The 16,252-nt window shown below is 38.3% G+C and overlaps 1 long non-coding RNA gene across 1 annotated transcript in view; it reads right to left on the bottom strand.

Annotated features, from left to right (window-relative positions):
* The window catches only part of LOC139637127 (uncharacterized), a 123,415-nt gene that overhangs the window by 26,942 nt on the left and 80,221 nt on the right, over nt 1–16,252 (bottom strand). Inside the window, exon 3 of the long non-coding RNA XR_011694537.1 lies at nt 11,051–11,138. This is a non-coding gene — a long non-coding RNA (uncharacterized lncRNA). The remainder of the gene's footprint in view (nt 1–11,050; nt 11,139–16,252) is intronic.

The raw sequence follows: 16,252 nt of genomic DNA, 5'->3' as shown, positions 1-16,252 counted from the left end.
AGTTATAGAATCTAATTTGGTATTAAGAAAATAATGAACGATTTGAAAAATGATCATTAATACATTATGAAGAATTTTCCAAATAGAGAAATAGTGATGGTGTGCTAATAATATGAAAGCAATTTCCTTTGACAGGTGGCAAATGACCTTGAGGTAATGGTATCTAAGATGGATAGGACTGTATTTTTGTTTCTTTCTTTCTTTCTTTCTTTCTTTCTTTCTATCTATCTATGTATGGAGTGGATTTTCTGCGCTAAATAAATTGCAAACATTAGCATGTATATCATATGTATAGTATCTAAAAGTAACTGAGCATTACTTCTAAGAAAGAAGCAAGAAGCCAAGAAGCATATCCTAATTAGTGGGTTTACAGATTATATTTAAAAATACTAAGTTCATGATATCCAGTATAACATGATATTTTCCCACTGTGCAGCTGGTTCTTGATACTAGTGTATCAGTGTAGCCTAACATTAACATTTGGGGAAGTTCACAATCCAGCTTCCACAGCCAAAATCATTATCTATCAAATAGCATACATTTGTTAAGCACATTGATCAAGCTTTTTCTCTAATAATGTTAAAGCACAAACTAATTTCTGTAGTGTGTGTCCAAATATGAAAGGTAAGCATCTAAACCTGGCCATGTTAGCATGAAATAACAGTGTGATATTTATAATACTGGAACTGACCAGCCGAAAGCTTATAATGCTTTCATTTACACAGCTGGTAGTTAGTTTGGTAACATAAAAGCCAAACAGGCTCCAGAAGGTGAACGTTTTTGTCCGACTTTAGAGTTCAGCATATGAATATGGAGGCAGTAGGTACCAGTGCAGATTTCAGCAAAGTCAATGGTCACATACTAGAAATAATATTTGTCTCCTTTATTTTGATTCTTGTCAAAAGCTTTACAAAGAATTTCAAACAGAAAGCTTGACAAGTGTATCAACAGTGATTAAAGCAGGCAGGTTTTGGCAAAATGTCTATCATATTCACAATTCAGATCTCTGGATCTTGGGTGAGAGCCAACCCAGAAGATCAAAGTCAAACTTGAATACACTGAAAATGCAAAGGCTTTCCTAAATTCAGGGAGCACCAGCCCAACTTTCCCCTCAAGACAGACGGCAGTGTTGAAACAGCCGCTGCTCTTTTCATCACCAAACCTGCAAGTCTCTTGTCACTTTTCTGTGACTAACATCACCAGCTCTGTTTCTCTGTATGTTTTCTGCACCAGTTTGTGTGGTGAGCACTGCAGCATCTAATGCAGTTTCACTCTGGTGGACCACCAGTATTTAGCTCCATATTTTCCAAGTGGCTGGAAACATAATGGCCTGCACCTAAGCCACAGCAGCTAATACACCATGCTCTTCATATAATGGATGCACATTTACCACCGTCGCTCGCCTCACTCTCTCTCTCTGCCCCCTTCCTGCTCATTCTCTCATCTCTCGCTCTGTCTCACGGACTCAAGCCTGTAATGACGCCTCACTTCAGGATGAACACGCTGCCATTTTTCATAATTACAGCCGGATGTGATTTTCATACAGCCTCCTGGTTGACATTTCTGAACACACACACACACACACACACACACACACACACACACACACACACACACACACACACACACACACACACACACACACACACACACAGAGCCATTAGAGGCAGCATGAGGACAGAACCTGAGAGAATGAACACAATTTTTTGAGACTTCCAACTGCAAAACAAGGTAAAAGCAACAATTTAAAGCTGTGAATTAAGATATGCAGTCAGAAAGTATTCAGATCCCTTCACTTTTTGCACACTTTATGCTATTTCCAGTTTCTTTATGCATTGATGTGAACAAAGTCACCATAAATACCATACATACAAAACATTACATTTACAAAATATCGATCAGTATGCTGTGTATGAGGAAACTAGAAATAGCCTGAGACACCACCCTGATGAAGACAAGGTATCTGAAAATGTTTGGTGAATAAAGCATGGGGTACTGGAGGAGACTTGTGTGAGATGTTTTAATTTTGATCAACATGACAGTGTCAACCTGCACAAACCAAGGTTAACACATAGTTTTCTGCATTGATGCTAAAATGACTTGACTGGGCTGTGCAGAGCCGAGACCTCAATCACATCCAACATCTCTGGGATGAACAGCCAGACCTTATCACCCAACATATTTGTCAAACTCACTAATGCTCTTGTGGCTGAATGGGAGCAAATCCCTGCAGCCACATTGTAAAATCTCATGGAAGGCCTTTGCAGAACAGTGGAGGCTGATATGGCGGCATTTTAATACCCATAGGTTAAGAATAAAGGGTTCAACAATCACATATGAATGTAGTGTTCAGGTGTCCACTAAACTTTTGATCATATAGTGTACACTAGGAAAGAATGATGATGAAACTGCTGCGTTCTTCTTTTGTTTAGATGCTTTGAAGCCAGGAAGATTCATGATAGGCATCCCAATGTGAGTCTGTAAATAAATATTTGAGCTAAGACGTTCTTGACCTTTGGAAAGAGTATTTTTTTAAAAAAAACATCCAAACTCATAGTTCTAGTTACTAGGTTTTCTGAGCTTTCAACATCCCAGTCTTGTTGAATGAATGGATCAGGTGGCTAAGGTGTCATCAGGTGAGAAATGAAATTATGGCCACATGATAACAAGTGTATATGTGTTACCACTTTAACAGCAGGGAGAATTTATCATTGGATGGTCATCAAACACAAAAGTTTGAATCAGTAATGTGACCGTTTTGGACATACTGTATTGTTAATCAACAAAACTCCCAATAGGGTATTGTTTTGGTAACACAAAATAATCACAAAACCTGACACTAGACACAATATGCTGTTCTCAAGTATCTAATAATGTGGGCCAACCTTTGCCTTCACAACAGCTCCTTGTAGTGTTGTAAAACTCCTAAGCTAATTCCAGCAAGAAAACATTTGCTTAAGTTTTAAAACTTTGTGTTCTTTGATGGACGAAGGCCGTGGAAATCTATGTTCTGGCAGTTCAGACACCGCATATTTGGTCTCTGTGGGGCTGTGTAAAGTTGATTTTCATACATCTTTTAATGCAGTGGGGAAAACGTGGCTGATGACTTGGGTAGCTGCCTTTGCAGTAAAGATGTAGTTATGTTTTTTTAAACAGTCACTTTACATACTGTTGTGTTATTTTGACACCAATTTTTACTCCTAGAACAAAGTCTGAATAATTAACAGCTTTAATTAACAGAGGCTACTTTTGGTTTGAGTATAAGTATTATATTGCATATTATGGTACATGTATGTATTAACCTTGACAGTTTCATGACATTGAAAAGCAAAGCTTCGTCAAGTAGTTTTGGACCCAGAGGGAATGGCCTTCTACCTTTTTACCCCATCAGCCTCAGTTACCATTTGTGGATTCTAAATTCTCTTGTCCTACATTACAGCTCCCAGTTTCTTTTCAGCTGACCTGACGTGTTTCTCCTCCTTGTTTTGAGGTATAAATGCAAAGTGATGGAATGACAAAACACTGTCAATCAAAATGTGTTTCATGATCACTTGAGATTCTTGGCTGGTGTTGGAGTGTGAAAACATCTGAGGCTCTGAAGCCAAGGTCTCATCGAAGAGGCTGCACAGCAAACCTGATTCGACTGTGAATAGACCGCAAAAGCCCACTCTCAACTCAAGACTTTTTCTTGAGAATGGTTTTGCAGTAATGCTTCAGTCCCATTCCTGTTCTCTCTGAATCAATGCTAAGCTTGTGAATGTGGACAGCCTATTTGTCAAGTCTTTCAATTAAAGTGTATAATGCCACTGTGTTCCTAGCCAGGAATTTGGTTTTTGAGATGTATAAATAAACGGGTAAACACTCTTATTTACCTCAGTGTTCCCAAACATAATCACCAGGCTTGGCTCCATGCTCTGTGCCCTGCATGAAATTAGCTTGCTATTGATTCCTTAAACATCTCCCCACAGTTCTCAGCATTCCAGAGTCCTAATTGGCTAAACCACAGTTTTAGATTCAAGCAACCTGACAGTTTTGCTCTTAATGTTGTCTGCAGCAGGGAGACCGATTGCAGGAAGAACCATGCTGTGACACAGTATCAGGCCTTTTTTGTTTTTAATCATATTTCACATCTCCGCCCATGACCCGACAGAATACAGAAGCCTTAATGTGACATTTGGTGACATTTAGCACTGGAATGTGAATGACTGTGTCTTAACATTAAAAGGTCATGCCATGCGAGACAGTTTGCCCATCAGATTTGACTTACATCTACATTTCTGTATTTGTGCACAGAATGTACACACCGTTGGATTATTTTGGATCCCTGCTGCCATGTCTGATTGATTTTTGCCCTTTAAGTTGGTGTATTGTTGTGCTGTTTTTAAAAGTTGATGCAGTCCCATAGTTTCCAAATAATTTCTCAGAAAGGAACTGATATCCAACTGTCATTTCTTGGGAAGGTTCCTGAAAAGATGTGTTATTTAGTAGTAATAATAGGGAAAATGGAGGTTAAATTTGTTCACTTTTACCTCACCAGTGGCATAACTTAGCTTTTCCCAAAGTAACATTTTTTAGTCTGTCAAGTCAATTTGTCTGTGTGGTTGTAAGTTGTGTAGGCCAATTCAATTCAGGCCAATTCAACAAATGTGTAGAATAAAGTTTCTAACAAATGAATTCATATTTACTTAGGTTTACATGGATTTCTTTCAGTTTCTTTTCCAGTCTCAAAGATATTAGGAATTGTTTTAAGGAGTTTCCTTTGCAAACAGGTGTTTACAAGCTCTGTGTGTTTCCATGTGATTAATGCCAAATTATACAGTTCCTTCAGTGAAACCTCCTAGATAAGTATTAATTACAGGACATGTAAACTAAAACATTTAGTAAGTTAGTCAAAACAGAAATATAAATGCCAGCATCTTTGTCTGAGTCATTTTTCAAGCAGAAATGCTAAAACATTCTGTGGTTCCAGCCTTTCAAATGTGAGTACTTCTTTTTCGTATGTGCTAATAAATTGAATACTTTTTAGGTTTGGAGTTCGATTTGGACAAAGCAACCAATCTGAAGATGTCACCTTGGGCTCTGGGAAATTGTGATGGATATCTTTCACTACATTAATCAGTTAAATCAAGAAAATAATCTGCAGATTAAACAATAGTAAATAACAACATTTAGTTTCGGACCTAGACCTTTCTCTAAGGTTATGTGATTATTAAATGAAGCACTGCATTGGTTTAAGTAGTTGGCATCAGCTACCTCATTCATCCTCCACTTCGCTTTTTGACTTCATTAGGACTTAATATTGATGTATGTGTTTATTAAAGAGGGATAAGTACTTAGGAGGATGCTTGTTGCCGCTTGGACTCATTGAGAGCTCCCTAAAAAAGCAGATCTGCTGTTCTCTACTGAGACTATAGCAAATCCAGCTAATGTTAGCTTTCGTAAAAAAGTTATCTAATATTGTCAGTTCAGCCGTAAACTCCTTCTGTTCTCTTCTAACCTTCCTCTTCTGAGCGCTGCTTGTTTGTTTGGGCTTGTTAAACACTATGCTGCTAACTGAGTCATCCATTAGCTAAAGACTTTCTTTAGAGATTCTTGCTAAAAGGTTGAGAAAAAAATCCACTCATGCAAATTGTCTGAAATGACAGGGAGCGAGCTCATTGGACAAATTAGGATTTCCCAGCAGGCCTTTCTTTGTATCTATCAGTAAGTGTGACGGGCCACTGACAGCTACTGGGACCCAATGTGGTGCATCGGCTGCAACGTAGTTACGCCATTGCTCCAGCCACTGGTTCTGCAACACCATTTGAGGTTTGGGCCCACGGTGGCCTCTAATTGGACAGGGACTAAGGGAACGCTTGTGATGTGATAGCAATGACAGAACAGCAGCATTCAGAGCCCCACAGCCTTTTGGGAGCTCTCGCCACATCTTCTGGCAGAATCAATGTGTGCGGCTGGCTCCATCAAGGCCACAGGGAGCCGAGTTCAGCAGAACTAATTACTGTTCATTTTAAGAGTTCATTTGTTCCTGGTTCATTCCTATGTTTTTTCTGTCTTTCTTTCCCACGTTGCCTCATTTAAGGAGTCACCATTATTTTGTAGTGTTTCATTAAGTGCTGGCAATCAGAGAACTCCAGACAGCTCAAATCACTGACTTGATGTGATTTAAAGGAGGATTTCATGACAGATAATAATTGGCTAATATATACAATTTTTTGGAAGCAGCAGAAGTTAGCTGTGAGCTGTGTTTTGTTAATTCATTATATAAATACTGGAATTACCATATTTTATTAATTGAAATTGTTCCCCAGTTTCTTTGGACCATGAAATAAATAAATTATGTGGATAAGTAATAAATGTTTTCACTATTCAAATATGACAAAAATCAAACACACTGTTTTCACTGATAACAAAAACAGCTCAGTCATGTCTTGGCCTTTGCTCTCACATGCACTCCAGCCTGACATCATCCAGACTCAGCGCCACCTGACAAATTGTTTACTGCCTGACAGGAGCCTGTACACCAACCTGATAGATGTGCACACATACAAACTGCCATCCTCTTATTGGGAATCCAGGGATGAAGCCTTCAAGCTGGGCTGCACAGCTCTGAGCTGACACGAGGAGACAGGCTTCTGCAGGTAACCGAGGGGGCGGCGACTGGCTTGGTCTGCGGGGAATCCAATGCAGGAGCTCCCAGGCAGGTGGAGGGGCTCACTGCAGTGTTCTCCTCCAGCAGGATAGCTGATAGGTTGTAGCATGCACCGACAAGACTTAAGCCCGCGGTAAGTGGTCGTCACAGGATGCTAAATATAGCAACAACAACTCAATCTGACCCAGCCTTGAGAAGAATTTCTCCAAAAATGTATCCTAACATTATTTTCCTCAAGTAGCTCTTTACTTGCACTTTATTTCAGTCAGTCAATTCATGCAGGATACATCTATTGTGTTTATGTAGAGCACATGGAAAGGACCAGATTGGAGAATGAAAATAATAAACTTCCCTACATTGTAATCAGAGCCAACAGATGGATGATGGTTGGAGGTGGGGCTTATAAAATACCAGTGATCTTATGTTTAAGCAACAAGGACCTTTTGTCTTTTAACGTCCTGTCTACATGGAATTGCATTGTCGAACGTGACAGCAGTGCCTGTATTTGAGCAAATATCCAACCTGTATCACAAGATAATGTACATCATGAAGGATAGCACCTGATAATTAGATCAGGTCTTCCATACAGCACCAGGATCAGCTGGTCATGTTGCTACATATTACATCTTCTTTCATATTACATAGTTATGTGAAAGTTTGTGTTTCATGAGGATAAATCATCATCCAGATTAGTAATACATAATTCAGATGGTTTGTGATTGATTGTAACAAATGCCCTTTAATATGTTAATAACATAATGACAAAACATCAGTGGTCTTTCAATCAAACATTGATTGATTGGTTGAGCTAGATGGAGGCTTGTTAACACTGTACATAACTTAATTTTTTAATCCATTATCTGTGGCAGATGTGAGCTTGTCATGTTAAAAATAAAATGCAGAAAAATGTTCCTAACTTTGATAAATTTATAATAGGCTTTGTGAACTGAGAACTTTTTAATATTATTGTAAGTAGCAATAGCAAATGGTAGGTAAGAGGAAAAAAAAGGGAAATGGATTGGAAGGAAAAAATGGGCGTACTGCATAAGCAGTAGCAGGTGCAGGGTATATGCATGTATAAGGTGTATATCCAATTATTTTTCAGTTGGCCTTGCATACATACTCTCTGATGCACATCATTCAGTAGTGTGCTGCAAGCCAGTTTTTCCCCCTAGGATGACAAAGGAATAACCCAACCTTGTTGGTTGGGTTGGTTAGGTTTACACACAAAGAGTGGTGATTGTTTATGGTAAGAATATCAGGGTAAGCCAATCAGAGGCAGACTAGGGTGGATCATGCCATCCTATTGGTTTATAAGTCACTGCACACCCTAAGAGGTTACTTTGATACAGATTATGACTGAATTTTCATTTTGGAGATAACCATTTCTTGAAACGCTCTGGGTTTAAAAGTACAGTCAGTGATCTGTTACCAGCACCTGTACAACCTTTGCTTCCCTAAAGTTGGTTTGTGAACATATATTGAGAATTGTCAAACTCAGCTATGAAATATTTTATTCTTAAATCAGCTGTCAAAACACAACACAACAAAGCTAATCTCTGATTGAAACATCATGTTTGCCTCATCATGAATATATCTTATATTCATGCATTAGGCCTGTGAAGGACCAGTAATATTTGTAAACTGCCCCTTGACAATATATAATGGGGGCACACTCTGGTCTACACTTTCTGTTGCAAATCAGCTGTTCCAAGAGACAGTTTATGAAACAAACTACTACAATAGTTGTCAAATGTTTATGTGTGGATGGACTGATGAATAAGGAATAGTTCACTCAAAATGCATAATTATGTAGTTGTGTCATCCTAAACCCTGGGGGCCAGAGTGCAAAATCTGCATCTCTTCTGGGGCTAAGGTTTATTTCATAATGATCCTTACTCCCTGATGCCAAACATCAGAATTTAAGAGACAATGACTAAACCAAGTGAGAAGTAGGACCATTTTCCCATAGACTTCTACAGAATCGGACTTCATTTTGCAACGAGTGGAGTTGCCCCCTAAAGGTCATTTGATTTAAGACAATTCCGCATCTACTTTCCAGAACGTAGAGAGTCTACGTCCATTTTTATATACAGTCTATCGTTTATCCTTTGCTGGATGGGCTACTATAAAAAATAATTTTGGGCATAAATTAAGAGTGTCCCCACTTCACCTGGCACCACTACACTGCACATAAGGCCTGGAGAGTAGGAGCAGTATCATCAGCAGCAGAGTAGAAGGAGCTTGTTGAAAAAACAAGAACTTTAGCACAAGTGTCCAAAGGCAGTTTCAGACCAGACACGGGGGAGTAAATGGTTTGCATGAGCTCGTGGGCAGAATAAAGAGCAACAGAAAACAACTGCAAAACTAGGATGCCACTGACAATATCACAATGCAACACATCACAATATTAATTTTCTCACCTGGTATCTTCACCGTCCATGCTGTTTATTCAAGTCCTGTGAACTCAGAGATTCACAAAAATGAACTTTTCCTGCAGTAAAGTTGTGGCTGCTATATGTTCTGCCTCCTGCTGAGGTCTCAATCCTACTGGATGTGTGCTGTGGAGCTGAGCTCAGGTCAACATTGAATTGAGTTCAGCTTTTGCTGTATAACCTGGGAGAAAGTCAGCATACAGTACAGCTGCCTGAAAGAACACAGCAGCTGTCACCACTGGAAATACAATGTCAAAACCTGCACTTTTCGAGCAAGGTTATGACTTTATAACTGCTACTAACATGTACTGATACATCAGCTTAAATGTCTACTCCTGGATTGCAGGCAGAGTTTCATATACAAAGATGATGCAAAAGTAATCATTGTTTACATTGTTTACATAGAAATCTGCAAGAGCTTGACAGTTTTGACACAGTGAAGTTCATTCGCATTCAGTACACACTACACAGGTGAATCCTGAATGCATAGCTTGATTTCACAAACATAACCCTTCTCCCTTTTTATTTTTTACCATATCTATGATGCTGTGTTCCAGGTTGTTCTCATCAGCTGTCTAGCATTGTCAATTGTCAATTTTTTCTTCAAAAGTAGATTATTGGTCAGACTACATGAAATGTCATCATTTGAGATTTAAGTTTGAATCAGCTTTAGTATGATAATAATCATATAAAAAAAACTATAATTGGATATACACTATATTGCAGTTAAAGTGAAGTAGTGCCTGAACTAGATTACACTTTTCTTACAAAAAATAAAAAGCATTATTGAAAACATGACTATCTCATTATCTTAAATACTAAACCACGGCAGCTAGGAGTAAAATGCATCAATCACCTCAACTTAGTTACCAACGATTTGCTGCATTTTTGTCCAAATTGCATTGTCATGGCAGAAACACTTTAAATTTTAAAGTAAAATGCAAAAAGTCCTGTGGAGTTGCCTCGTGGAATTTCTCCGTTATGACAATAAAAGATGAATCACCAAGTGAACTGAGGCACCAGCTTTGCTTTTAACATACAGTGTGTTTACACTCAACTCAAAAGGGATTCTTTTTTTTTGCTGTTTGGATAGTATCGGTTATATGCAGTAATACTCCCAAAACTGGTCTAAGTGGGAATGAATTTACCAAACACAATTGGCAACTTATTGGTTGTAACAGACAATCAAACACAGTGTGGGGGTTGACTATACAATTTTAAGTGAACATAATTTCAAAGATGGATATTAAAATGTTCCTTTGGAATCCAAAATAATCATTACTTTGGGGCTTGGATCGCATTCAAGCATATTAATATTTCACGCTTACACTGAGGCACGGCATTAAGAAATCATTTAATTCATTTATTCGGTTATCAGTTAATTCATTCTTGGCAATGCTGTTTAAATTTTCTAGCTTTATTTTCAGTTATGCCGTCTGAATTGCAAGTGGCTATTGTGCTTTACAGCTGGATAAAATACTGTCTTTTATTTCCTGTGTGTGTGAGAGAGAGAGTGTGTGAGAGTGTGTGAGTGCGTGAGTGCGTGAGTGTGTGTGTGTGTGTGTGTGTGTGTGTGTGTGTGTGTGTGTGTGTGTGTGTGTGTGAGTGAGTGAGTGAGTGAGTGAGTGAGTGAGTGAGTGAGTGAGTGAGTGAGTGAGTGAGAGAGAGAGAGAGAGAGAGAGAGAGAGAGAGAGAGAGAGAGAGAGAGAGAGAGAGAGAGTTTCCTCACAGAAGTCTCTATTTAAGGGCGGCAGGGAGACGGTTAAGCTCAGGTGGGCTGAGTCCACTGTGGTTTCTGCTTAATTAATGGCATGCCATCTGCCTGTCTCCAGAGGAGGGAGACCACCAGCTGCTCAGGCTTTGATCTCACCTGTCTGTAGGTCTGTCTGTCTATGAATACGTGTCTCTGTGTGTGTCTGTAAGTTTGAGTGGCTGCACGTATGTACATAAGAGTGTCAGTCCTCACCTCCTCATTGTAGAGCTGAATGGGGTGACATCAGGTCTTAGGTATGGGACTCACTTCAATAACAGGGCGGTGCTGTGGTCTTGTTTTCCTACAATAACATTATTACAGTCTGTTTAAACTCTACCATTTATCAGTAGATACATTTTATTTTCCCTAAGGCTTCTAAAATCAATATTTTATATTAACAATTGATCATATGACTCTGTAAAGTCAAATTTCATAACAGATTCATCACCTAAATCCTCAGCTCAAAAGAGCATTTTAGTATTTTTCAACTCATTTAGTTTCATGGTCTGCAATATTATTGTTTGCTCTCTTCAGCCTTGTTTCCAGCTGCAGCAGACAGATGTTTTCAGTGAAAAAGCACTACAACGTAACTGTTAGTGACTAGTTGGTGAACATAGCGTTACATCTAGCAGCTAAACAGGCTGATGGTTTTCTCAAGAGTTGGTGGAAACCAAAACTGAGATAAAAGGAGAATGAACATTAGACTTACCAGGTGGATACAAACAATAGATCTCTTCCCTTTATGGACTTTATCACTGTATAACACCATCACCAACTCCTCCTTTGCTCCTGTCATAGGCTTTTGTCACTGATGCTGTCTCACACGTCTATATGCTATATGTATCTAAAGGTTGTTATAAGCTGTTTATGGTTATGTTTTTTTGTTTGTTTGTTTGTTTGTTGGTTGGTTTTTTTTTTAAATGGAGGACAGCTTTTCTGGGATGTCTAATATAAGTTTTCCTGGCTTAAAAGAAACTCAACAATACAGAAAAATGTAAATTTCACAGTAATTCTACCTTAACATGCCCTTCATGGTCAAATGGACACCTGCACATTACACCCATGTGTCACTGCTGAACCTCTCAAAACAATTCACATTATTCTGTTGCTTCAACAGCACCCACTGCCCTGTTAAGGTTTTCCAACTGATTTTGGCACCTGACTGCAGAGATTTGCTCCAATTCAGCCACTGGAGCATTAGAGGGAAATTTCTTACCCATCAAACTGGAAAAACGGATCTCGCTTGGTGCATGTCATATTAAAACAGGAACGGACGTTTCTGAACCTGTTGCCACAAAGCTCGCAGCACACAGTTGTCTAAAATATGATTCTATACTGGAGCATGAATAACTTCCTCTTAATGGGCCAACCAAATCTATGGAAAACAGTACTTGGCCACACAGAAGTAAGGTTTCCACACTATTTGTTCTACACTTTTAACTGCTTAATTCTGACTGTCTGGCCAGAAGTTATGTGATACCTTTATCACCACCTTTTACTGCCTCCCTTTTCCATCTATTTAAAGAGTCAGTTAATGCACAGCATCATTAGTCTCAACATTGATCTCCCTCCTCACTGCAGCAGAGGACTGAGGACTGTCTGCTGTCACTGCTGCTGCTGACGTGTCCCCTTTAAAAGTCAAGGTGAAGCGTCAGTGTCTTGTGTGGGAGGAGAGAGTACCGCAGATCACAAAGGCTGCATCTTGAAACCACATCCGACAGCAGAGGTAAAGCGCGCCTGCCTCTCACTTCAATCCCGCCTCCCCTGAGAAAGCTTACAGAGGTAGAAAAGATTCATGCAAGAAGTGGAGAAGAAAGAGGCGATCCAAGTTTGTCATTGAGCAGAGTAGAAGTCACTCTGTCCCTGTTTTTAAATTTATTTCCACCACTGGATGAATCTTAGCTTCAAAATGGGCACTTGTTCAACCTGTAAATTGCTACATACACAGGTGCACATTGTGTTGCAGTAAAACTTTTGCCAATATCCCCACCAGGGACAGTGAGTTAGTGTCAGAAACGCTGTGACACTATATAACGACCAATTATCCTGATCTCCGATGGAAATACTGTTAATGTCCTGTATGTATATTTGCACCTCCATCACATTAATTTACAGTCATTAAATCTGTCAAGATTGTATGACTCAGTAATTGATCAAGTTACTTCAGTGTCATGCATTGTGGCTGATTTAGCCCACATACCGTGAGCTTACATCACACTGTTTCTTAAGTTGTCTGTCATAATCATCCCTATGGGAGGTAAATGTAATATTGTGGTAAAATTACATTTTGGGGGTATTTTACAATATATCTTTATTAGCAGGTCAATCGTAGGAAGAGATGACAGGAAGTAAGGGACATTATGATTACTGTACATGGTCAGCTTGTCAAACCCCAAAGCTAACCACTAAAGGGCACATTTTTAACTCCTCACTTAAAGGAAAGAACAAAACAAAAAAGGATCAGGTCTATGACCAACTCAAGTTGTCAGGGGCTACACTTATTTGGACTTATACCTAATATAAACATGGCTTTTCTACATGTTTTTCCTGTCCAATATGAATCATTATAGTTCTTCTCTTACTGTAACTTAATTATAAAGCAGTTACAGAGAACAGAGACAGACTCTTGACATTCAGGGCAGGTTAACAGGGGCTCACTTCAAAAAAGGCACTCCAAAATAAAAATAAATGTCAGAACACGATGACCTCAGTCTGCCCATTTTTTATGAACAAGCTTTCATCAGATCACTATATTGATTTTCTGTGATGAAATTCATTCAGTGAATTGAATTAATTCTTTTAATGTAAAATAAATATTAGAGAGATCTATTTTTATAGATTCTGGGACAAACCCAGTATATTAAAATAGAGACAAAGATAGTTTGAGCTCCAGAAGTAATGAAGGTTTTCCTCACCCTGTGTCCTCGGGATACATTTTCAATCTGTATGTGTATACTGTATTATAGAGCAGTGTTGTTTTTGTTTTGATGGATGTGATAACATTTGCTAACAGCATCTATTTTAAGGTTGTAATGTTATAATAAAAAAAAATAAATAAATAAATAAAAAAAAAGATGCTGGCACCACATTCATTAACATGCTCCGATGCCCCGGAAGACACGAAGAATTTTTTCTTTGTATTTTATTTGTGAGTGCTGCTGTTTAAAGTGACACACTGTAACTCTGCTTGGTGATGGATTGTTACTAAAAGTTTCCAAATGAGTTAGTGAACCTGCGGTTCAGCATATTTATTACTCTGCAGCACCATGAACACTAGTTTTTAATCAAACTTGAGTATGTGTGCGTGGAGATGAGATATCCTGTGTTTCTCTACACCATCAGTCAAGTGGTTGTCTATATATATGAGTCATTTAGTTTAAAGCCAAAAATAGCATCTTTACTTACATCACTTCTGGTATAAAATACACAGTTCTACTTATTTTGATTTAGCACAACTGTACAGTAATGGCTGTTGTTTCCCTTTAAAGTCTGCGTCTGGTAAACTACAATCTAATCCTTTGATGATTAACGAGTGTGTTTGTATAATATCCATCAGAATCCAAAAATGTTGTTACTCAGATAAGTTTCCACAAACTCTGATCAGTCTCAAATTCATTCTTCAGCACAACAACAATCCGAAATATACAGCCATAGTCATAAAGAACTGTCCTCAGACACAAGAAGGACAAGGAGTCCTGCAATGGATGTGTGGTCCCCACAGAGCCCTGTTCTCAACACCATGGAGTCAGTCTGGGATTACATGATGAGACAGAACAACTGTGGCAAGTTCTCAAAGAGGCTTTGAACTCTGTACCAAGGAGAACTGGTGCTGCTTTAAAACCAAATATCAATATTGATTCTCTTTGCTGTACTTTGTATAGTTAATTGATAAATAAAAACTATTGCATTATTTTTGAAATCATCCATATACTGTGTATACACACACACATACATATATATATATACATATATACATATATATATATATATATATATATATATATACATATATACATATATACTATATATATATATATATATATATATATATATATATATATATATATATATATATATATACGTATATATATACATATATATATATATATATACGTATATATATACATATATATATATATATATATATATATATATATATATATATATATCCTGTTGTTTGTAATCTTTGCTCACGTCTTCATTTATTTTTAATATTTGTAGAGACAATCAGTCTTTGGTGGAACCACTGTCATGTATAGATACATGAATCCTGTGATGATGACTTGCAAGTAGAGATGGCTTCATTTTAAGCAGTCAAAAGCTATAATCTGTTTCCAATTGATCCTTTAGTCATTAAAATGTCAACATGATGAAAATGCCCATCACAAGATCCCAGATGGCCAAGGTGACCTCTTCAAATTGCTTGTTTTGTCCAACCAACACAATGATATTAAATTTGCCAGGATGTATAACACAGAAAAGCAGCAAATCCTCATATTGGAGAAGCTGGACCCAATTAACTGTTGACATTTGGCCTGATAAATAAACGATTGGTTGTTCTGTAGCTTTCTGTCAAACAACAAAATCAACTCAATGATCATTGCAACACCTGTAACAACATACATTTCAGAGATGGGATTCTGTAATGTCCATATAAATTTTATAAGTCATTAATGTAGAAATAATAAATTGAAGTGCTGTGCATGTAAAGATCAAATATTGACATGAGCTTCTGTAGTTAAATCAATCAGCAAAAACATAACAAATAAAAAAACTGACTGGAGGATTGCAGACATAGGTCCTGCATACCAACAGAGTGCTGTTTGAGTGCTTTACTTTATATATTGTTGGCAGTGTCCAGGGAGCTTTGAACGGTTTTGAAAATCGTCAAGTGGAAAACAAAAGTTCTGCCTCCCAGTTGAGTTGGGTTCAATAAGAGGGCACTCAGGTGTTGGGTTTATTGGTCCTGAATCACTCTGATGTAGCAGGAATGACCTTGACTTCACAGCCTCATGGCGCAGATCCCCATGAAGGACAGCTGACACGGAGTGAGCGGGCACATGGGGAGTCAAAGTATTGGAAGACAACTGCCCCACTTGTAGGTTAATTCCCCCTCATCTCTGCCTGATGCCTATTTATTAATTTCCTCTCTCCTGTGATTTCTTTTTCTTCCTTCCAGTCAAAGGTGCAACAACATCCTCTCTGGGATTTTCTGCTGTCAGCATTGTTAAAACAGCCTTTTGCAGCCTTGTCCAGCAGTGGAATATTAAATTTTAATCACACCAAGACAGCCTCATAATTGCATTATGATTGCAAATCACCTACGCTATTGTTAGAGAGTCACTGATGAATATGTGAAGGTATGAGCTGCTAGGAGAGTGACAAATGACAGGACTAATGACACCACAGGCTCAC

Source organism: Trachinotus anak, unplaced genomic scaffold, assembly GCF_046630095.1.
Source record: "Trachinotus anak isolate AG129_WGS33_773 ecotype Australia unplaced genomic scaffold, CSIRO_AGI_Tana_v1 ptg000019l, whole genome shotgun sequence".
Classification (NCBI taxonomy): domain Eukaryota; kingdom Metazoa; phylum Chordata; class Actinopteri; order Carangiformes; family Carangidae; genus Trachinotus; species Trachinotus anak.
Note: the sequence above shows the minus strand (reverse complement) of the source record. Positions and strands in the feature narration are given on the sequence as shown.